We start from the raw sequence: 25,830 nt of genomic DNA on the forward strand, positions 1-25,830 counted from the left end.
GGCGGGGCCAGATGCGACGGCGCGGGCAGGCACCCATTAGAAATTGACGTACACTGTGCGTGTATACAGCGTATACAAAGACACGGCGCAGTCAGGGTTCCAACCAACAATAAGGGGGTCATTCAAAAAATAGGCCGGACAATTAAAAACTTTCAGCTACGCTCTGGAATAACTCTGGAACAAAAAATGCTAGGAAGATGCAGTTTGTACCTTAGTCATGCTGGCATGTTCCTGCGTCCATTTGTTAAAGGTTTAGGGCGACTTGCACACTTCTTGATAGAAAAAAAGCTCAAGTAGGCGGGGTTGCTCAGAAACGATTTCAACAGCCTACACTATGGGAGTTTTGTGCACAGAGCTGTCGGAGAAAAAAACAAAATGTACAACGGGTAATTTCGATCCCAGTATCATGCTAAATCTTCAAAGTTTTTCCACCACAGGATTGCCATGTTCAAGGGCTTTCCTCTCGTACAAAACTTAATGCTCTGACGATTTTTAAAGCGGGGCCAGATGCGACGGCGCGAGCAGGCACCCATTAGAAATTGACGTATACTGTGCGTGTATACAGCGTATACAAAGACACGGCGCAGTCAGGGTTCCAACCAACAATAAGGGGGTCATTCAAAAAATAGGCCGGACAATTAAAAACTTTCAGCTACGCTCTGGAATAACTCTGGAACAAAAAATGCTAGGGAGATGCAGTTTGTACCTTAGTCATGCTGGCATGTTCCTGCGTCCGTTTTTTAAAGGTTTAGGGCGACTTGCACACTTCTTGATAGAAAAAAGCTCAAGTAGGCGGGGTTGCTCAGAAACGATTTCAACAGCCTACACTATGGGAGTTTTGTGCACAGAGCTGTCGGAGAAAAAAACAAAATGTACAACGGGTAATTTCGATCCCAGTATCATGCTCAATCTTCAAAATTTTACCACCACAGGATTGCCATGTTCAAGGGCTTTCCTCTCGTACAAAACTTAATGCTCTGACGATTTTTCAAGCGGGCCAGAAGCGACGGCGCGAGCAGGCACCCATTAGAAATTGACGTACACTGTGCGTGTACACAGCGTATACAAAGACACGGCGCAGTCAGGGTTCCAACCAACAATAAGGGGGTCATTCAAAAATTAGGCCGGACAATTAAAAACTTTCAGCTACGCTCTGGAATAACTCTGGAACAAAATTGCTAGGGAGATGCAGTTTGTACCTTAGTCATGCTGGCATGTTCCTTCGTCCATTTTTTAAAGGTTTAGGGCGACTTGCACACTTCTTGATAGAAAAAAAGCTCAAGTAGGCGGGGTTGCTCAGAAACGATTTCAACAGCCTACACTATGGGAGTTTTGTGCACAGAGCTGTCGGAGAAAAAAACAAAATGTACAACGAGTAATTTCGATCCCAGTATCATGCTCAATCTTCAAAATTTTACCACCACAGGATTGCCATGTTCAAGGGCTTTCCTCTCGTACAAAACTTAATGCTCTGACGATTTTTAATGCGGGGCCAGATGCGACGGCGCGAGCAGGCACCCATTAGAAATTGACGTATACTGTGCGTGTATACAGCGTATACAAAGACACAGCGCAGTCAGGGTTCCAACCAACAATAAGGGGGTCATTCAAAAATTAGGCCGGACAATTAAAAACTTTCAGCTACGCTCTGGAATAACTCTGGAACAAAAAATGCTAGGGAGATGCAGTTTGTACCTTAGTCATGCTGGCATGTTCCTTCGTCCATTTTTTAAAGGTTTAGGGCGACTTGCACACTTTTTGATAGAAAAAAGCTCAAGTAGGCGGGGTTGCTCAGAAACGATTTCAACAGCCTCCACTATGGGAGTTTTGTGCACAGAGCTGTCGGAGAAAAAAACAAAATGTACAACGGGTAATTTCGATCCCAGTATCATGCTCAATCTTCAAAATTTTACCACCACAGGATTGCCATGTTCAAGGGCTTTCCTCTCGTACAAAACTTAATGCTCTGACGATTTTGAAGGCGGGGCCAGATGCGACGGCGCGGGCAGGCACCCATTAGAAATTGACGTACACTGTGCGTGTATACAGCGTATACAAAGACACGGCGCAGTCAGGGTTCCAACCAACAATAAGGGGGTCATTCAAAAAATAGGCCGGACAATTAAAAACTTTCAGCTACGCTCTGGAATAACTCTGGAACAAAAAATGCTAGGAAGATGCAGTTTGTACCTTAGTCATGCTGGCATGTTCCTGCGTCCATTTGTTAAAGGTTTAGGGCGACTTGCACACTTCTTGATAGAAAAAAAGCTCAAGTAGGCGGGGTTGCTCAGAAACGATTTCAACAGCCTCCACTATGGGAGTTTTGTGCACAGAGCTGTCGGAGAGAAAAACAAAATGTACAACGGGTAATTTCGATCCCAGTATCATGCTCAATCTTCAAAATTTTACCACCACAGGATTGCCATGTTCAAGGGCTTTCCTCTCGTACAGAACTTAATGCTCTGACGATTTTTAAGGCTGGGCCAGATGCGACGGCGCGAGCAGGCACCCTTTAGAAATTGACGTACACTGTGCGTGTACACAGCGTATACAAAGACACGGCGCAGTCAGGGTTCCAACCAACAATAAGGGGGTCATTCAAAAATTAGGCCGGACAATTAAAAACTTTCAGCTACGCTCTGGAATAACTCTGGAACAAAAATGCTAGGGAGATGCAGTTTGTACCTTAGTCATGCTGGCATGTTCCTTCGTCCATTTTTTAAAGGTTTAGGGCGACTTGCACACTTCTTGATAGAAAAAAAGCTCAAGTAGGCGGGGTTGCTCAGAAACGATTTCAACAGCCTACACTATGGGAGTTTTGTGCACAGAGCTGTCGGAGAAAAAAACAAAATGTACAACGGGTAATTTCGATCCCAGTATCATGCTCAATCTTCAAAATTTTACCACCACAGGATTGCCATGTTCAAGGGCTTTCCTCTCGTACAAAACTTAATGCTCTGACGATTTTGAAGGCGGGGCCAGATGCGACGGCGCGGGCAGGCACCCATTAGAAATTGACGTACACTGTGCGTGTATACAGCGTATACAAAGACACGGCGCAGTCAGGGTTCCAACCAACAATAAGGGGGTCATTCAAAAAATAGGCCGGACAATTAAAAACTTTCAGCTACGCTCTGGAATAACTCTGGAACAAAAAATGCTAGGAAGATGCAGTTTGTACCTTAGTCATGCTGGCATGTTCCTTCGTCCATTTGTTAAAGGTTTAGGGCGACTTGCACACTTCTTGATAGAAAAAAAGCTCAAGTAGGCGGGGTTGCTCAGAAACGATTTCAACAGCCTCCACTATGGGAGTTTTGTGCACAGAGCTGTCGGAGAGAAAAACAAAATGTACAACGGGTAATTTCGATCCCAGTATCATGCTCAATCTTCAAAATTTTACCACCACAGGATTGCCATGTTCAAGGGCTTTCCTCTCGTACAGAACTTAATGCTCTGACGATTTTTAAGGCTGGGCCAGATGCGACGGCGCGAGCAGGCACCCTTTAGAAATTGACGTACACTGTGCGTGTACACAGCGTATACAAAGACACGGCGCAGTCAGGGTTCCAACCAACAATAAGGGGGTCATTCAAAAATTAGGCCGGACAATTAAAAACTTTCAGCTACGCTCTGGAATAACTCTGGAACAAAAATGCTAGGGAGATGCAGTTTGTACCTTAGTCATGCTGGCATGTTCCTTCGTCCATTTTTTAAAGGTTTAGGGCGACTTGCACACTTCTTGATAGAAAAAAAGCTCAAGTAGGCGGGGTTGCTCAGAAACGATTTCAACAGCCTACACTATGGGAGTTTTGTGCACAGAGCTGTCGGAGAAAAAAACAAAATGTACAACGGGTAATTTCGATCCCAGTATCATGCTCAATCTTCAAAATTTTACCACCACAGGATTGCCATGTTCAAGGGCTTTCCTCTCGTACAAAACTTAATGCTCTGACGATTTTTAAAGCGGGGCCAGATGCGACGGCGCGAGCAGGCACCCATTAGAAATTGACGTATACTGTGCGTGTATACAGCGTATACAAAGACACGGCGCAATCAGGGTTCCAACCAACAATAAGGGGGTCATTCAAATATTAGGCCGGACAATTAAAAACTTTCAGCTACCCTCTGGAATAACTCTGGAACAAAAAATGCCAGGGAGATGCAGTTTGTACCTTAGTCATGCTGGCATGTTCCTGCGTCTGTTTTTTAAAGGTTTTGGGCGACTTGCACACTTCTTGATAGAACAAAGCTCAAGTAGGCGGGGTTGCTCAGAAACGATTTCAACAGCCTACACTATGGGAGTTTTGTGCACAGAGCTGTCGGAGAAAAAAACAAAATGTACAACGGGTAATTTCGATCCCAGTATCATGCTCAATCTTCAAAATTTTACCACCACAGGATTGCCATGTTCAAGGGCTTTCCTCTCGTACAAAACTTAATGCTCTGACGATTTTTCAAGCGGGCCAGAAGCGACGGCGCGAGCAGGCACCCATTAGAAATTGACGTACACTGTGCGTGTACACAGCGTATACAAAGACACGGCGCAGTCAGGGTTCCAACCAACAATAAGGGGGTCATTCAAAAATTAGGCCGGACAATTAAAAACTTTCAGCTACGCTCTGGAATAACTCTGGAACAAAATTGCTAGGGAGATGCAGTTTGTACCTTAGTCATGCTGGCATGTTCCTTCGTCCATTTTTTAAAGGTTTAGGGCGACTTGCACACTTCTTGATAGAAAAAAAGCTCAAGTAGGCGGGGTTGCTCAGAAACGATTTCAACAGCCTACACTATGGGAGTTTTGTGCACAGAGCTGTCGGAGAAAACAAACAAAATGTACAACGGGTAATTTCGATCCCAGTATCATGCTCAATCTTCAAAATTTTACCACCACAGGATTGCCATGTTCAAGGGCTTTCCTCTCGTACAAAACTTAATGCTCTGACGATTTTTAAAGCGGGGCCAGATGCGACGGCGCGAGCAGGCACCCATTAGAAATTGACGTATACTGTGCGTGTATACAGCGTATACAAAGACACAGCGCAGTCAGGGTTCCAACCAACAATAAGGGGGTCATTCAAAAATTAGGCCGGACAATTAAAAACTTTCAGCTACGCTCTGGAATAACTCTGGAACAAAAAATGCTAGGGAGATGCAGTTTGTACCTTAGTCATGCTGGCATGTTCCTTCGTCCATTTTTTAAAGGTTTAGGGCGACTTGCACACTTCTTGATAGAAAAAAGCTCAAGTAGGCGGGGTTGCTCAGAAACGATTTCAACAGCCTCCACTATGGGAGTTTTGTGCACAGAGCTGTCGGAGAAAAAAACAAAATGTACAACGGGTAATTTCGATCCCAGTATCATGCTCAATCTTCAAAATTTTACCACCACAGGATTGCCATGTTCAAGGGCTTTCCTCTCGTACAAAACTTAATGCTCTGACGATTTTGAAGGCGGGGCCAGATGCGACGGCGCGGGCAGGCACCCATTAGAAATTGACGTACACTGTGCGTGTATACAGCGTATACAAAGACACGGCGCAGTCAGGGTTCCAACCAACAATAAGGGGGTCATTCAAAAAATAGGCCGGACAATTAAAAACTTTCAGCTACGCTCTGGAATAACTCTGGAACAAAAAATGCTAGGGAGATGCAGTTTGTACCTTAGTCATGCTGGCATGTTCCTGCGTCCGTTTTTTAAAGGTTGAGGGCGACTTGCACACTTCTTGATAGATAAAAGCTCAAGTAGGCGGGGTTGCTCAGAAACGATTTCAACAGCCTACACTATGGGAGTTTTGTGCACAGAGCTGTCGGAGAAAAAAACAAAATGTACAACGGGTAATTTCGATCCCAGTATCATGCTCAATCTTCAAAATTTTACCACCACAGGATTGCCATGTTCAAGGGCTTTCCTCTCGTACAAAACTTAATGCTCTGACGATTTTTCAAGCGGGGCAGAAGCGACGGCGCGAGCAGGCACCCATTAGAAATTGACGTACACTGTGCGTGTACACAGCGTATACAAAGACACGGCGCAGTCAGGGTTCCAACCAACAATAAGGGGGTCATTCAAAAATTAGGCCGGACACTTAAAAACTTTCAGCTACGCTCTGGAATAACTCTGGAACAAAATTGCTAGGGAGATGCAGTTTGTACCTTAGTCATGCTGGCATGTTCCTTCGTCCATTTTTGAAAGGTTTAGGGCGACTTGCACACTTCTTGATAGAAAAAAAGCTCAAGTAGGCGGGGTTGCTCAGAAACGATTTCAACAGCCTACACTATGGGAGTTTTGTGCACAGAGCTGTCGGAGAAAAAAACCAAATGTACAACGGGTAATTTCGATCCCAGTATCATGCTCAATCTTCAAAGTTTTTCCACCACAGGATTGCCATGTTCAAGGGCTTTCCTCTCGTACAAAACTTAATGCTCTGACGATTTTTAAAGCGGGGCCAGATGCGACGGCGCGAGCAGGCACCCATTAGAAATTGACGTATACTGTGCGTGTATACAGCGTATACAAAGACACGGCGCAGTCAGGGTTCCAACCAACAATAAGGGGGTCATTCAAAAAATAGGCCGGACAATTAAAAACTTTCAGCTACGCTCTGTAATAACTCTGGAACAAAAAATGCTAGGGAGATGCAGTTTGTACCTTAGTCATGCTGGCATGTTCCTGCGTCCGTTTTTTAAAGGTTTAGGGCGACTTGCACACTTCTTGATAGAAAAAAGCTCAAGTAGGCGGGGTTGCTCAGAAACGATTTCAACAGCCTACACTATGGGAGTTTTGTGCACAGAGCTGTCGGAGAAAAAAACAAAATGTACAACGGGTAATTTCGATCCCAGTATCATGCTCAATCTTCAAAATTTTACCACCACAGGATTGCCATGTTCAAGGGCTTTCCTCTCGTACAAAACTTAATGCTCTGACGATTTTTCAAGCGGGCCAGAAGCGACGGCGCGAGCAGGCACCCATTAGAAATTGACGTACACTGTGCGTGTACACAGCGTATACAAAGACACGGCGCAGTCAGGGTTCCAACCAACAATAAGGGGGTCATTCAAAAATTAGGCCGGACAATTAAAAACTTTCAGCTACGCTCTGGAATAACTCTGGAACAAAATTGCTAGGGAGATGCAGTTTGTACCTTAGTCATGCTGGCATGTTCCTTCGTCCATTTTTTAAAGGTTTAGGGCGACTTGCACACTTCTTGATAGAAAAAAAGCTCAAGTAGGCGGGGTTGCTCAGAAACGATTTCAACAGCCTACACTATGGGAGTTTTGTGCACAGAGCTGTCGGAGAAAAAAACAAAATGTACAACGGGTAATTTCGATCCCAGTATCATGCTCAATCTTCAAAATTTTACCACCACAGGATTGCCATGTTCAAGGGCTTTCCTCTCGTACAAAACTTAATGCTCTGACGATTTTTCAAGCGGGCCAGAAGCGACGGCGCGAGCAGGCACCCATTAGAAATTGACGTACACTGTGCGTGTACACAGCGTATACAAAGACACGGCGCAGTCAGGGTTCCAACCAACAATAAGGGGGTCATTCAAAAATTAGGCCGGACAATTAAAAACTTTCAGCTACGCTCTGGAATAACTCTGGAACAAAATTGCTAGGGAGATGCAGTTTGTACCTTAGTCATGCTGGCATGTTCCTTCGTCCATTTTTTAAAGGTTTAGGGCGACTTGCACACTTCTTGATAGAAAAAAAGCTCAAGTAGGCGGGGTTGCTCAGAAACGATTTCAACAGCCTACACTATGGGAGTTTTGTGCACAGAGCTGTCGGAGAAAAAAACAAAATGTACAACGAGTAATTTCGATCCCAGTATCATGCTCAATCTTCAAAATTTTACCACCACAGGATTGCCATGTTCAAGGGCTTTCCTCTCGTACAAAACTTAATGCTCTGACGATTTTTAATGCGGGGCCAGATGCGACGGCGCGAGCAGGCACCCATTAGAAATTGACGTATACTGTGCGTGTATACAGCGTATACAAAGACACAGCGCAGTCAGGGTTCCAACCAACAATAAGGGGGTCATTCAAAAATTAGGCCGGACAATTAAAAACTTTCAGCTACGCTCTGGAATAACTCTGGAACAAAAAATGCTAGGGAGATGCAGTTTGTACCTTAGTCATGCTGGCATGTTCCTTCGTCCATTTTTTAAAGGTTTAGGGCGACTTGCACACTTCTTGATAGAAAAAAAGCTCAAGTAGGCGGGGTTGCTCAGAAACGATTTCAACAGCCTACACTATGGGAGTTTTGTGCACAGAGCTGTCGGAGAAAAAAACAAAATGTACAACGAGTAATTTCGATCCCAGTATCATGCTCAATCTTCAAAATTTTACCACCACAGGATTGCCATGTTCAAGGGCTTTCCTCTCGTACAAAACTTAATGCTCTGACGATTTTTAATGCGGGGCCAGATGCGACGGCGCGAGCAGGCACCCATTAGAAATTGACGTATACTGTGCGTGTATACAGCGTATACAAAGACACAGCGCAGTCAGGGTTCCAACCAACAATAAGGGGGTCATTCAAAAATTAGGCCGGACAATTAAAAACTTTCAGCTACGCTCTGGAATAACTCTGGAACAAAAAATGCTAGGGAGATGCAGTTTGTACCTTAGTCATGCTGGCATGTTCCTTCGTCCATTTTTTAAAGGTTTAGGGCGACTTGCACACTTCTTGATAGAAAAAAGCTCAAGTAGGCGGGGTTGCTCAGAAACGATTTCAACAGCCTCCACTATGGGAGTTTTGTGCACAGAGCTGTCGGAGAGAAAAACAAAATGTACAACGGGTAATTTCAATCCCAGTATCATGCTCAATCTTCAAAATTTTACCACCACAGGATTGCCATGTTCAAGGGCTTTCCTCTCGTACAGAACTTAATGCTCTGACGATTTTTAAGGCTGGGCCAGATGCGACGGCGCGAGCAGGCACCCTTTAGAAATTGACGTACACTGTGCGTGTACACAGCGTATACAAAGACACGGCGCAGTCAGGGTTCCAACCAACAATAAGGGGGTCATTCAAAAATTAGGCCGGACAATTAAAAACTTTCAGCTACGCTCTGGAATAACTCTGGAACAAAAATGCTAGGGAGATGCAGTTTGTACCTTAGTCATGCTGGCATGTTCCTTCGTCCATTTTTTAAAGGTTTAGGGCGACTTGCACACTTCTTGATAGAAAAAAAGCTCAAGTAGGCGGGGTTGCTCAGAAACGATTTCAACAGCCTACACTATGGGAGTTTTGTGCACAGAGCTGTCGGAGAAAAAAACAAAATGTACAACGGGTAATTTCGATCCCAGTATCATGCTCAATCTTCAAAATTTTACCACCACAGGATTGCCATGTTCAAGGGCTTTCCTCTCGTACAAAACTTAATGCTCTGACGATTTTTAAAGCGGGGCCAGATGCGACGGCGCGAGCAGGCACCCATTAGAAATTGACGTATACTGTGCGTGTATACAGCGTATACAAAGACACGGCGCAATCAGGGTTCCAACCAACAATAAGGGGGTCATTCAAATATTAGGCCGGACAATTAAAAACTTTCAGCTACGCTCTGGAATAACTCTGGAACAAAAAATGCCAGGGAGATGCAGTTTGTACCTTAGTCATGCTGGCATGTTCCTGCGTCTGTTTTTTAAAGGTTTTGGGCGACTTGCACACTTCTTGATAGAACAAAGCTCAAGTAGGCGGGGTTGCTCAGAAACGATTTCAACAGCCTCTACTATGGGAGTTTTGTGCATAGAGCTGTCGGAGAAAAAAACAAAATGTACAACGGGTAATTTCGATCCCAGTATCATGCTCAATCTTCAAAATTTTACCACCACAGGATTGCCATGTTCAAGGGCTTTCCTCTCGTACAAAAATTAATGCTCTGACGATTTTGAAGGTGGGGCCAGATGCGACGGCGCGAGCAGGCACCCATTAGAAATTGACGTACACTGTGCGTGTATATACAGCGTATACAAAGACACGGCGCAGTCAGGGTTCCAACCAACAATAAGGGGGTCATTCAAAAATTAGGCCGGACAATTAAAAACTTTCAGCTACGCTCTGGAATAACTCTGGAACAAAAAATGCTAGGGAGGTGCAGTTTGTACCTTAGTCATGCTGGCATGTTCCTGCGTCCGTTTTGTAAAGGTTTTGGGCGACTTGCACACTTCTTGATAGAACAAAGCTCAAGTAGGCGGGGTTGCTCAGAAACGATTTCAACAGCCTCTACTATGGGAGTTTTTTGCACAGAGCTGTCGGAGAAAAAAACAAAATGTACAACGGGTAATTTCGATCCCAGTATCATGCTCAATCTTCCAAATTTTACCACCACAGGATTGCCATGTTCAAGGGCTTTCCTCTCGTACAAAACTTAATGCTCTGACGATTTTTAAAGCGGGGCCAGATGCGACGGCGCGAGCAGGCACCCATTAGAAATTGACGTATACTGTGCGTGTATACAGCGTATACAAAGACACGGCGCAGTCAGGGTTCCAACCAACAATAAGGGGGTCATTCAAAAAATAGGCCGGACAATTAAAAACTTTCAGCTACGCTCTGGAATAACTCTGGAACAAAAAATGCTAGGAAGATGCAGTTTGTACCTTAGTGATGCTGGTATGTTCCTGCGTCCATTTGTTAAAGGTTTAGGGCGACTTGCACACTTCTTGATAGAAAAAAAGCTCAAGTAGGCGGGGTTGCTCAGAAACGATTTCAACAGCCTCCACTATGGGAGTTTTGTGCACAGAGCTGTCGGAGAGAAAAACAAAATGTACAACGGGTAATTTCGATCCCAGTATCATGCTCAATCTTCAAAATTTTACCACCACAGGATTGCCATGTTCAAGGGCTTTCCTCTCGTACAGAACTTAATGCTCTGACGATTTTTAAGGCTGGGCCAGATGCGACGGCGCGAGCAGGCACCGTTTAGAAATTGACGTACACTGTGCGTGTGTACAACGTATACAAAGACACGGCGCAGTCAGGGTTCCAACCAACAATAAGGGGGTCATTCAAAAAATAGGCCGGACAATTAAAAACTTTCAGCTACGCTCTGGAATAACTCTGGAACAAAAAATGCTAGGAAGATGCAGTTTGTACCTTAGTGATGCTGGTATGTTCCTGCGTCCATTTTTTAAAGGTTTAGGGCGACTTGCACATTTCTTGATAGAAAAAAGCTCAAGTATAGGCGGAATTGCTCAGAAACGATTTCAACAGCCTCCACTATAGGAGTTTTGTGCACAGAGCTGTCGGAGAGAAAAACAAAATGTACAACGGGTAATTTCGATCCCAGTATCATGCTCAATCTTCAAAATTTTACCACCAAAGGATTGCCATGTTCAAGGGCTTTCCTCTCGTACAAAACGTAATGCTCTGACGATTTTTCAAGCGGGCCAGAAGCGACGGCGCGAGCAGGCACCCATTAGAAATTGACGTACACTGTGCGTGTACACAGCGTATACAAAGACACGGCGCAGTCAGGGTTCCAACCAACAATAAGGGGGTCATTCAAAAATTAGGCCGGACAATTAAAAACTTTCAGCTACGCTCTGGAATAACTCTGGAACAAAAATGCTAGGGAGATGCAGTTTGTACCTTAGTCATTCTGGCATGTTCCTTCGTCCATTTTTTAAAGGTTTAGGGCGACTTGCACACTTCTTGATAGAAAAAAGCTCAAGTAGGCGGGGTTGCTCAGAAACGATTTCAACAGCCTACACTATGGGAGTTTTGTGCACAGAGCTGTCGGAGAAAAAAACAAAATGTACAACGGGTAATTTCGATCCCAGTATCATGCTCAATCTTCAAAATTTTACCACCACAGGATTGCCATGTTCAAGGGCTTTCCTCTCGTACAAAACTTAATGCTCTGACGATTTTGAAGGCGGGGCCAGATGCGACGGCGCGGGCAGGCACCCATTAGAAATTGACGTATACTGTGCGTGTATACAGCGTATACAAAGACACAGCGCAGTCAGGTTTCCAACCAACAATAAGGGGGTCATTCAAAAATTAGGCCGGACAATTAAAAACTTTCAGCTACGCTCTGGAATAACTCTGGAACAAAAAATGCCAGGGAGATGCAGTTTGTACCTTAGTCATGCTGGCATGTTCCTGCGTCCGTTTTTTAAAGGTTTTGGGCGACTTGCACACTTCTTGATAGAACAAAGCTCAAGTAGGCGGGGTTGCTCAGAAACGATTTCAACAGCCTCTACTATGGGAGTTTTGTGCACAGAGCTGTCGGAGAAAAAAACAAAATGTACAACGGCTAATTTCGATCCCAGTATCATGCTCAATCTTCAAAATTTTACCACCACAGTTTTGCCTAGTTCAAGGGCTTTCCTCTCGTACAAAAATTAATGCTCTGACGATTTTGAAGGTGGGGCCAGATGCGACGGCGCGAGCAGGCACCCATTAGAAATTGACGTACACTGTGCGTGTATACAGCGTATACAAAGACACGGCGCAGTCAGGGTTCCAACCAACAATAAGGGGGTCATTCAAAAAATAGGCCGGACAATTAAAAACTTTCAGCTACGCTCTGGAATAACTCTGGAACAAAAAATGCCAGGGAGATGCAGTTTGTACCTTAGTCATGCTGGCATGTTCCTGCGTCCGTTTTGTAAAGGTTTTGGGCGACATGCACACTTCTTGATAGAACAAAGCTCAAGTAGGCGGGGTTGCTCAGAAACGATTTCAACAGCCTCTACTATGGGAGTTTTGTGCACAGAGCTGTCGGAGAAAAAAACAAAATGTACAACGGGTAATTTCGATCCCAGTATCATGCTCAATCTTCCAAATTTTACCACCACAGGATTGCCATGTTCAAGGGCTTTCCTCTCGTACAAAACTTAATGCTCTGACGATTTTTAAAGCGGGGCCAGATGCGACGGCGCGAGCAGGCACCCATTAGAAATTGACGTATACTGTGCGTGTATACAGCGTATACAAAGACACGGCGCAGTCAGGGTTCCAACCAACAATAAGGGGGTCATTCAAAAAATAGGCCGGACAATTAAAAACTTTCAGCTACGCTCTGGAATAACTCTGGAACAAAAACTGCTAGGAAGATGCAGTTTGTACCTTAGTCATGCTGGTATGTTCCTGCGTCCATTTGTTAAAGGTTTAGGGCGACTTGCACACTTCTTGATAGAAAAAAAGCTCAAGTAGGCGGGGTTGCTCAGAAACGATTTCAACAGCCTCCACTATGGGAGTTTTGTGCACAGAGCTGTCGGAGAGAAAAACAAAATGTACAACGGGTAATTTCGATCCCAGTATCATGCTCAATCTTCAAAATTTTACCACCACAGGATTGCCATGTTCAAGGGCTTTCCTCTCGTACAGAACTTAATGCTCTGACGATTTTTAAGGCTGGGCCAGATGCGACGGCGCGAGCAGGCACCCTTTAGAAATTGACGTACACTGTGCGTGTGTACAACGTATACAAAGACACGGCGCAGTCAGGGTTCCAACCAACAATAAGGGGGTCATTCAAAAAATAGGCCGGACAATTAAAAACTTTCAGCTACGCTCTGGAATAACTCTGGAACAAAAAATGCTAGGAAGATGCAGTTTGTACCTTAGTCATGCTGGTATGTTCCTGCGTCCATTTTTTAAAGGTTTAGGGCGACTTGCACATTTCTTGATAGAAAAAAGCTCAAGTATAGGCGGGATTGCTCAGAAACGATTTCAACAGCCTCCACTATAGGAGTTTTGTGCACAGAGCTGTCGGAGAGAAAAACAAAATGTACAACGGGTAATTTCGATCCCAGTATCATGCTCAATCTTCAAAATTTTACCACCAAAGGATTGCCATGTTCAAGGGCTTTCCTCTCGTACAAAACTTAATGCTCTGACGATTTTTCAAGCGGGCCAGAAGCGACGGCGCGAGCAGGCACCCATTAGAAATTGACGTACACTGTGCGTGTACACAGCGTATACAAAGACACGGCGCAGTCAGGGTTCCAACCAACAATAAGGGGGTCATTCAAAAATTAGGCCGGACAATTAAAAACTTTCAGCTACGCTCTGGAATAACTCTGGAACAAAAATGCTAGGGAGATGCAGTTTGTACGTTAGTCATGCTGGCATGTTCCTTCGTCCATTTTTTAAAGGTTTAGGGCGACTTGCACACTTCTTGATAGAAAAAAGCTCAAGTAGGCGGGGTTGCTCAGAAACGATTTCAACAGCCTCCACTATGGGAGTTTTGTGCACAGAGCTGTCGGAGAGAAAAACAAAATGTACAACGGGTAATTTCGATCCCAGTATCATGCTCAATCTTCAAAATTTTACCACCACAGGATTGCCATGTTCAAGGGCTTTCCTCTCGTACAAAACTTAATGCTCTGACGATTTTGAAGGCGGGGCCAGATGCGACGGCGCGGGCAGGCACCCATTAGAAATTGAAGTACACTGTGCGTGTATACAGCGTATACAAAGACACGGCGCAGTCAGGGTTCCAACCAACAATAAGGGGGTCATTCAAAACATAGGCCGGACAATTAAAAACTTTCAGCTACTCTCTGGAATAACTCTGGAACAAAAGATGCTAGGGAGATGCAGTTTGTACCTTAGTCATGCTGGCATGTTCCTGCGTCCGTTTTTTAAAGGTTTTGGGCGACTTGCACACTTCTTGATAGAAAAAGCTCAAGTAGGCGGGGTTGCTCAGAAACGATTTCAACAGCCTCTACTATGGGAGTTTTGTGCACAGAGCTGTCGGAGAAAAAAACAAAATGTACAACGGGTAATTTCGATCCCAGTATCATGCTCAATCTTCAAAATTTTACCACCACAGGATTGCCATGTTCAAGGGCTTTCCTCTCGTACAAAACTTAATGCTCTGATGATTTTTTCAAGCGGGCCAGAAGCGACGGCGCGAGCAGGCACCCATTAGAAATTGACGTACACTGTGCGTGTACACAGCGTATACAAAGACACGGCGCAGTCAGGGTTCCAACCAACAATAAGGGGGGTCATTCAAAAATTAGGCCGGACAATTAAAAACTTTCAGCTACGCTCTGGAATAACTCTGGAACAAAAATGCTAGGGAGATGCAGTTTGTACCTTAGTCATGCTGGCATGTTCCTTCGTCCATTTTTTAAAGGTTTAGGGCGACTTGCACACTTCTTGATAGAAAAAAGCTCAAGTAGGCGGGGTTGCTCAGAAACGATTTCAACAGCCTACACTATGGGAGTTTTGTGCACAGAGCTGTCGGAGAAAAAAACAAAATGTACAACGGGTAATTTCGATCCCAGTATCATGCTCAATCTTCAAAATTTTACCACCACAGGATTGCCATGTTCAAGGGCTTTCCTCTCGTACAAAACTTAATGCTCTGACGATTTTTAAAGCGGGGCCAGATGCGACGGCGCGAGCAGTCACCCATTAGAAATTGACGTATACTGTGCGTGTATACAGCGTATACAAAGACACAGCGCAGTCAGGGTTCCAACCAACAATAAGGGGGTCATTCAAAAAATAGGCCGGACAATTAAAAACTTTCATCTACGCTCTGGAATTAATCTGGAACAAAAAATGCTAGGGAGATGCAGTTTGTACCTTAGTCATGCTGGCATATTCCTGCGTCCATTTTTTAAAGGTTTAGGGCAACTTGCACACTTCTTGATAGAAAAAAGGTCATGTATAGGCGGGGTTGCCCAGAAACGATTTCAACAGCCTCCACTATGGGAGTTTTGTGCACAGAGCTGTCGGAGAGAAAAACAAAATGTACAACGGGTAATTTCGATCCCAGTATCATGCTCAATCTTCAAAATCTTACCACCAAAGGATTGCCATGTTCAAGGGCTTTCCTCTCGTACAAAACTTAATGCTCTGATGATTTTTTCAAGCGGGCCAGAAGCGACGGCGCGAGCAGGCACCCATTAGAAATTGACGTACACTGTGCGTGTACACAGCGTATACAAAGACACGGCGCAGTCAGGGTTCCAACCAACAATAAGGGGGTCATTCAAAAAATAGGCCGGACAATTAAAAACTTTCATCTACGCTCTGGAATTACTCTGGAACAAAAAATGCTAGGGAGATGCAGTTTGTACCTTAGTCATGCTGGCATATTCCTGCGTCCATTTTTTAAAGGTTTAGGGCGACTTGCACACTTCTTGATAGAAAAAAGGTCATGTATAGGCGGGGTTGCTCAGAAACGATTTCAACAGCCTCCACTATGGGAGTTTTGTGCACAGAGCTGTCGGAGAGAAAAACAAAATGTACAACGGGTAATTTCGATCCCAGTATCATGCTCAATCTTCAAAATTTTACCACCACAGGATTGCCATGTTCAAGGGCTTTCCTCTCGTACAAAACTTAATGCTCTGACGATTTTGAAGGCGGGGCCAGATGCGACGGCGCGGGCAGGCACCCATTAGAAATTGAAGTACACTGTGCGTGTATACAGCGTATACAAAGACACGGCGCAGTCAGGGTTCCAACCAACAATAAGGGGGTCATTCAAAACATAGGCCGGACAATTAAAAACTTTCAGCTACTCTCTGGAATAACTCTGGAACAAAAAATGCTAGGGAGATGCAGTTTGTACCTTAGTCATGCTGGCATGTTCCTGCGTCCGTTTTTTAAAGGTTTTGGGCGACTTGCACACTTCTTGATAGAAAAAAGCTCAAGTAGGCGGGGTTGCTCAGAAACGATTTCAACAGCCTCTACTATGGGAGTTTTGTGCACAGAGCTGTCGGAGAAAAAAACAAAATGTACAACGGGTAATTTCGATCCCAGTATCATGCTCAATCTTCAAAATTTTACCACCACAGGATTGCCATGTTCAAGGGCTTTCCTCTCGTACAAAACTTAATGCTCTGATGATTTTTTCAAGCGGGCCAGAAGCGACGGCGCGAGCAGGCACCCATTAGAAATTGACGTACACTGTGCGTGTACACAGCGTATACAAAGACACGGCGCAGTCAGGGTTCCAACCAACAATAAGGGGGTCATTCAGAAATTAGGCCGGACAATTAAAAACTTTCAGCTACGCTCTGGAATAACTCTGGAACAAAAATGCTAGGGAGATGCAGTTTGTACCTTAGTCATGCTGGCATGTTCCTTCGTCCATTTTTTAAAGGTTTAGGGCGACTTGCACACTTCTTGATAGAAAAAAGCTCAAGTAGGCGGGGTTGCTCAGAAACGATTTCAACAGCCTACACTATGGGAGTTTTGTGCACAGAGCTGTCGGAGAAAAAAACAAAATGTACAACGGGTAATTTCGATCCCAGTATCATGCTCAATCTTCAAAATTTTACCACCACAGGATTGCCATGTTCAAGGGCTTTCCTCTCGTACAAAACTTAATGCTCTGACGATTTTTAAAGCGGGGCCAGATGCGACGGCGCGAGCAGGCACCCATTAGAAATTGACGTATACTGTGCGTGTATACAGCGTATACAAAGACACATCGCAGTCAGGGTTCCAACCAACAATAAGGGGGTCATTCAAAAAATAGGCCGGACAATTAAAAACTTTCATCTACGCTCTGGAATTACTCTGGAACAAAAAATGCTAGGGAGATGCAGTTTGTACCTTAGTCATGCTGGCATATTCCTGCGTCCATTTTTTAAAGGTTTAGGGCGACTTGCACACTTCTTGATAGAAAAAAGGTCATGTATAGGCGGGGTTGCCCAGAAACGATTTCAACAGCCTCCACTATGGGAGTTTTGTGCACAGAGCTGTCGGAGAGAAAAACAAAATGTACAACGGGTAATTTCGATCCCAGTATCATGCTCAATCTTCAAAATTTTACCACCACAGGATTGCCATGTTCAAAGGCTTTCCTCTCGTACAAAACTTAATGCTAAGACGATTTTGAAGGCGGGGCCAGATGCGACGGCGCGGGCAGGCACCCATTAGAAATTGCAGTACACTGTGCGTGTATACAGCGTATACAAAGACACGGCGCAGTCAGGGTTCCAACCAACAATAAGGGGGTCATTCAAAACATAGGCCGGACAATTAAAAACTTTCAGCTACTCTCTGGAATAACTCTGGAACAAAAAATGCTAGGGAGATGCAGTTTGTACCTTAGTCATGCTGGCATGTTCCTGCGTCCGTTTTTTAAAGGTTTTGGGCGACTTGCACACTTCTTGATAGAAAAAAGCTCAAGTAGGCGGGGTTGCTCAGAAACGATTTCAACAGCCTCTACTATGGGAGTTTTGTGCACAGAGCTGTCGGAGAAAAAAACAAAATGTACAACGGATAATTTCGATCCCAGTATCATGCTCAATCTTCAAAATTTTACCACCACAGGATTGCCATGTTCAAGGGCTTTCCTCTCGTACAAAACTTAATGCTCTGACGATTTTGAAGGCGGGGCCAGATGCGACGGCGCGGGCAGGCACCCATTAGAAATTGAAGTACACTGTGCGTGTATACAGCGTATACAAAGACACGGCGCAGTCAGGGTTCCAACCAACAATAAGGGGGTCATTCAAAACTTAGGCCGGACAATTAAAAACTTTCAGCTACTCTCTGGAATAACTCTGGAACAAAAAATGCTAGGGAGATGCAGTTTGTACCTTAGTCATGCTGGCATGTTCCTGCGTCCGTTTTTTAAAGGTTTAGGGCGACTTGCTCATTTCTTGATAGAAAAAAGCTCAAGTATAGGCGGGATTGCTCAGAAACGATTTCAACAGCCTCCACTATAGGAGTTTTGTGCACAGAGCTGTCGGAGAGAAAAACAAAATGTACAACGGGTAATTTCGATCCCAGTATCATGCTCAATCTTCAAAATCTTACCACCAAAGGATTGCCATGTTCAAGGGCTTTCCTCTCGTACAAAACTTAATGCTCTGATGACTTTTTCAAGCGGGCCAGAAGCGACGGCGCGAGCAGGCACCCATTAGAAATTGACGTACACTGTGCGTGTACACAGCGTATACAAAGACACGGCGCAGTCAGGGTTCCAACCAACAATAAGGGGGTCATTCAAAAAATAGGCCGGACAATTAAAAACTTTCATCTACGCTCTGGAATTACTCTGGAACAAAAAATGCTAGGGAGATGCAGTTTGTACCTTAGTCATGCTGGCATATTCCTGCGTCCATTTTTTAAAGGTTTAGGGCGACTTGCACACTTCTTGATAGAAAAAAGGTCATGTATAGGCGGGGTTGCTCAGAAACGATTTCAACAGCCTCCACTATGGGAGTTTTGTGCACAGAGCTGTCGGAGAGAAAAACAAAATGTACAACGGGTAATTTCGATCCCAGTATCATGCTCAATCTTCAAAATTTTACCACCACAGGATTGCCATGTTCAAGGGCTTTCCTCTCGTACAAAACTTAATGCTCTGACGATTTTGAAGGCGGGGCCAGATGCGACGGCGCGGGCAGGCACCCATTAGAAATTGAAGTACACTGTGCGTGTATACAGCGTATACAAAGACACGGCGCAGTCAGGGTTCCAACCAACAATAAGGGGGTCATTCAAAACATAGGCCGGACAATTAAAAACTTTCAGCTACTCTCTGGAATAACTCTGGAACAAAAAATGCTAGGGAGATGCAGTTTGTACCTTAGTCATGCTGGCATGTTCCTGCGTCCGTTTTTTAAAGGTTTTGGGCGACTTGCACACTTCTTGATAGAAAAAAGCTCAAGTAGGCGGGGTTGCTCAGAAACGATTTCAACAGCCTCTACTATGGGAGTTTTGTGCACAGAGCTGTCGGAGAAAAAAACAAACTGTACAACGGGTAATTTCGATCCCAGTATCATGCTCAATCTTCAAAATTTTACCACCACAGGATTGCCATGATCAAGGGCTTTCCTCTCGTACAAAACTTAATGCTCTGATGATTTTTTCAAGCGGGCCAGAAGCGACGGCGCGAGCAGGCACCCATTAGAAATTGACGTACACTGTGCGTGTACACAGCGTATACAAAGACACGGCGCAGTCAGGGTTCCAACCAACAATAAGGGGGTCATTCAAAAAATAGGCCGGACAATTAAAAACTTTCAGCTACGCTCTGGAATAACTCTGGAACAAAAAAATGCTAGGGAGATGCAGTTTGTACCTTAGTCATGCTGGCATGTTCCTGCGTCCGTTTTTTAAAGGTTTAGGGCGACTTGCACACTTCTTGATAGAAAAAAGCTCAAGTAGGCGGGGTTGCTCAGAAACGATTTCAACAGCCTCCACTATGGGAGTTTTGTGCACAGAGCTGTCGGAGAGAAAAACAAAATGTACAACGGGTAATTTCGATCCCAGTATCATGCTCAATCTTTAAAATTTTACCACCACAGGATTGCCATGTTCAAGGGCTTTCCTCTTGTACAAAACTTAATGCTCTGACGATGTTTAAGGCGGGGTCAGATGCGACGGCGCGAGCAGGCACCCATGTGAAATTGACGTACACTGTGCATGTATACAGCGTATACAAAGACACGGCGCAGTCAGGGTTCCAACCAACAATAAGGGGGTCATTCAAAAAATAGGCCGGACAATTAAAAACTTTCAGCTACGCTCTGGAATAACTCTGGAACAAAAAATGCTAGGGAGATGCAGTTTGTACCTTAGTCATGCTGGCATGTTCCTGCGTCCGTTTTTTAAAGGTTTAGGGCGACTTGCACACTTCTTGATAGAAAAAAGCTCAAGTAGGCGGGGTTGCTCAGAAACGATTTCAACAGCCTCCACTATGGGAGTTTTGTGCACAGAGCTGTCGGAGAAAAAAACAAAATGTACAACGGGTAATTTCGATCCCAGTATCATGCTCAATCTTCAAAATTTTACCACCACAGGATTGCCATGTTCAAGGGCTTTCCTCTCGTACAAAACTTAATGCTCTGACGATGTTTAAGGCGGGGCCAGATGCGACAGCGCGAGCAGGCACCCATTAGAAATTGACGTACACTGTACATGTACACAGCGTATACAAAGACACGGCGCAGTCAGGGTTCCAACCAACAATAAGGGGGTCATTCAAAAAATAGGCCGGACAATTAAAAACTTTCAGCTACGCTCTGGAATAACTCTGGAACAAAAAAATGCTAGGGAGATGCAGTTTGTACCTTAGTCATGCTGGCATGTTCCTGCGTCCGTTTTTTAAAGGTTTAGGGCGACTTGCACACTTCTTGATAGAAAAAAGCTCAAGTAGGCGGGGTTGCTCAGAAACGATTTCAACAGCCTCCACTATGGGAGTTTTGTGCACAGAGCTGTCGGAGAGAAAAACAAAATGTACAACGGGTAATTTCGATCCCAGTATCATGCTCAATCTTCAAAATTTTACCACCACAGGATTGCCATGTTCAAGGGCTTTCCTCTTGTACAAAACTTAATGCTCTGACGATGTTTAAGGCGGGGTCAGATGCGACGGCGCGAGCAGGCACCCATGTGAAATTGACGTACACTGTGCATGTATACAGCGTATACAAAGACACGGCGCAGTCAGGGTTCCAACCAACAATAAGGGGGTCATTCAAAAAATAGGCCGGACAATTAAAAACTTTCAGCTACGCTCTGGAATAACTCTGGAACAAAAAATGCTAGGGAGATGCAGTTTGTACCTTAGTCATGCTGGCATGTTCCTGTGTCCGTTTTTTAAAGGTTTAGGGCGACTTGCACACTTCTTGATAGAAAAAAGCTCAAGTAGGCGGGGTTGCTCAGAAACGATTTCAACAGCCTCCACTATGGGAGTTTTGTGCACAGAGCTGTCGGAGAGAAAAACAAAATGTACAACGGGTAATTTCGATCCCAGTATCATGCTCAATCTTCAAAATTTTACCACCACAGAATTGCCATGTTCAAGGGCGTTCCTCTCGTACAAATCTTAATGCTCTGACGATGTTGAAGGCCGGGCCAGATGTGACGGCGCGAGCAGGCACCCATTAGAAATTGACGTACTCTGTGCGTGTATACAGCGTATACAAAGACACGGCGCAGTCAGGGTTCCAACCAACAATAAGGGGGTCATTCAAAAAATAGGCCGGACAATTAAAAACTTTCAGCTACGCTCTGGAGTAACTCTGGAACAAAAAATGCTAGGGAGATGCAGTTTGTACCTTAGTCATGCTGGCATGTTCCTGCATCCGTTTTTTAAAGGTTTAGGGCGACTTGCACACTTCTTGATAGAAAAAAGCTCAAGTAGGCGGGGTTATTCAGAAACGATTTCAACAGCCTCCACTATGGGAGTTTTGTGCACAGAGCTGTCGGAGAGAAAAACAAAATGTACAACGGGTAATTTCGATCCCAGTATCATGCTCAATCTTTAAAATTTTACCACCACAGGATTGCCATGTTCAAGGGCTTTCCCCTCGTACAAATCTTAATGCTCTGACGATTTTGAAGGCGGGGCCAGATGCGACGGCGCGGGCAGGCACCCATTAGAAATTGAAGTACACTGTGCGTGTATACAGCGTATACAAAGACACGGCGCAGTCAGGGTTCCAACCAACAATAAGGGGGTCATTCAAAACATAGGCCGGACAATTAAAAACTTTCAGCTACTCTCTGGAATAACTCTGGAACAAAAAATGCTAGGGAGATGCAGTTTGTACCTTAGTCATGCTGGCATGTTCCTTCGTCCATTTTTTAAAGGTTTAGGGCGACTTGCACACTTCTTGATAGAAAAAAGCTCAAGTAGGCGGGGTTGCTCAGAAACGATTTCAACAGCCTCTACTATGGGAGTTTTGTGCACAGAGCTGTCGGAGAGAAAAACAAAATGTACAACGGGTAATTTCGATCCCAGTATCATGCTCAATATTCAGAATTTTACCACCACAAGATTGCCATGTTCAAGGGCTTTCCTCTCGTACAAAATTTAATGCTCTGACGATTTTTATGGCGGGTCCACATGCGACGGCGCGAGCAGGCACCCATTAGAAATTGACGTACACTAAGCGTGTGTACAACGTATACAAAGACACGGCGCAGTCAGGGTTCCAACCAACAATAAGGGGGTCATTCAAAAAATAGGCCGGACAATTAAAAACTTTCATCTACGCTCTGGAATAACTCTGGAACAAAAAATGCTAGGGAGATGCAGTTTGTACCTTAGTCATGCTGGCATGTTCCTGCGTCCGTTTTTTTTAAAGGTTTAGGGCGACTTGCACACTTCTTGATAGAAAAAAGCTCAAGTAGGCGGGGTTGCTCAGAAACGATTTCAACAGCCTCCACTATGGGAGTTTTGTGCACAGAGCTGTCGGAGAGAAAAACAAAATGTACAACGGGTAATTTTGATCCCAGTATCATGCTCAATCTTCAAAATTTTACCACCACAGGATTGCCATGTTCAAGGGCTTTCCTCTCGTACAAAACTTAATGTGTTGACGATTTTTAGGCGGGGCCAGATGCGACGGCGCGAGCAGGCACCCATTAGAAATTGACGTACACTGTGCGTGTATACAGCGTATACAAAGACACGCCGCAGTCAGGGTTCCAACCAACAATAAGGGGGTCTATCAAAAAATAGGCCGGACAATTAAAAACTTTCATCTATGCTCTGGAATAACTCTGGAACAAAAAATGCTAGGGAAATGCAGTTTGTAACTTAGTCATGCTGGCATGTTCCTGCGTCCATTTTTTAAAGGTTTAGGGCGACTTGCACACTTCTTGATAGAAAAAAGCTCAAGTAGGCGGGGTTGCTCAGAAACGATTTCAACAGCCTCCACTATGGGAGTTTTGTGCACAGAGCTGTCGGAGAGAAAAACAAAATGTACAACGGGTAATTTCGATCCCAGTATCATGCTCAATCTTCAAAATTTTACCACCACAGGATTGCCATGTTCAAGGGCTTTCCTCTCGTACAAAATTTAATGCTCTGACGATTTTTATGGCGGGTCCACATGCGACGGCGCGAGCAGGCACCCATTAGAAATTGACGTACACTAAGCGTGTGTACAACGTATACAAAGACACGGCGCAGTCAGGGTTCCAACCAACAATAAGGGGGTCATTCAAAAAATAGGCCGGACAATTAAAAACTTTCATCTACGCTCTGGAATAACTCTGGAACAAAAAATGCTAGGGAGATGCAGTTTGTACCTTAGTCATGCTGGCATGTTCCTGCGTCCGTTTTTTTAAAGGTTTAGGGCGACTTGCACACTTCTTGATAGAAAAAAGCTCAAGTAGGCGGGGTTGCTCAGAAACGATTTCAACAGCCTCCACTATGGGAGTTTTGTGCACAGAGCTGTCGGAGAGAAAAACAAAATGTACAACGGGTAATTTTGATCCCGGTATCATGCTCAATCTTCAAAATTTTACCACCACAGGATTGCCATGTTCAAGGGCTTTCCTCTCGTACAAAACTTAATGTGTTGACGATTTTTAGGCGGGGCCAGATGCGACGGCGCGAGCAGGCACCCATTAGAAATTGACGTACACTGTGCGTGTATACAGCGTATACAAAGACACGCCGCAGTCAGGGTTCCAACCAACAATAAGGGGGTCATTCAAAAAATAGGCCGGACAATTAAAAACTTTCAGCTACGCTCTGGAATAACTCTGGAACAAAAAAATGCTAGGGAGATGCAGTTTGTACCTTAGTCATGCTGGCATGTTCCTGCGTCCATTTTTTAAAGGTTTAGGGCGACTTGCACACTTCTTGATAGAAAAAAGCTCAAGTAGGCGGGGTTGCTCAGAAACGATTTCAACAGCCTCCACTATGGGAGTTTTGTGCACAGAGCTGTCGGAGAGAAAAACAAAATGTACAACGGGTAATTTTGATCCCGGTATCATGCTCAATCTTCAAAATTTTACCACCACAGGATTGCCATGTTCAAGGGCTTTCCTCTCGTACAAAACTTAATGTGTTGACGATTTTTAGGCGGGGCCAGATGCGACGGCGCGAGCAGGCACCCATTAGAAATTGACGTACACTGTGCGTGTATACAGCGTATACAAAGACACGCCGCAGTCAGGGTTCCAACCAACAATAAGGGGGTCATTCAAAAAATAGGCCGGACAATTAAAAACTTTCAGCTACGCTCTGGAATAACTCTGGAACAAAAAAATGCTAGGGAGATGCAGTTTGTACCTTAGTCATGCTGGCATGTTCCTGCGTCCATTTTTTAAAGGTTTAGGGCGACTTGCATACTTCTTGATAGAAAAAAGCTCAAGTAGGCGGGGTTGCTCAGAAACGATTTCAACAGCCTCCACTATGGGAGTTTTGTGCACAGAGCTGTCGGAGAGAAAAACAAAATGTACAACGGGTAATTTCGATCCCAGTATCATGCTCAATCTTCAAAATTTTACCACCACAGGATTGCCATGTTCAAGGGCTTTCCTCTCGTACAAAACTTAATGCTCTGACGATGTTGAAGGCGGGGCCAGATGCGACGGCGCGAGCAGGCACCCATGTGAAATTGACGTACACTGTGCATGTATACAGCGTATACAAAGACACGGCGCAGTCAGGGTTCCAACCAACAATAAGGGGGTCATTCAAAAAATAGGCCGGACAATTAAAAACTTTCAGCTACGCTCTGGAATAACTCTGGAACAAAAAATGCTAGGGAGATGCAGTTTGTACCTTAGTCATGCTGGCATGTTCCTGCGTCCATTTTTTAAAGGTTTAGGGTGACTTGCACACTTCTTGATAGAAAAAAGCTCAAGTAGGCGGGGTTGCTCAGAAACGATTTCAACAGCCTCCACTATGGGAGTTTTGTGCAAAGTGCTGTCCGGGAGAAAAACAAAAAGTACAACGGGTAATTTCGATCCCAGTTTCATGCTCAATCTTCAAAATTTTACCACCACAGGATTGCCATGTTCAAGGGCTTTCCTCTCGTACAAAACTTAATGCTCTGACGATGTTTAAGGCGGGGCCAGATGCGACAGCGCGAGCAGGCACCCATTAGAAATTGACGTACACTGTACATGTACACAGCGTAT

The sequence above is a fragment of the Asterias amurensis genome, chromosome 14 (genome assembly GCF_032118995.1).
Source record: "Asterias amurensis chromosome 14, ASM3211899v1".
NCBI lineage: Eukaryota > Metazoa > Echinodermata > Asteroidea > Forcipulatida > Asteriidae > Asterias > Asterias amurensis.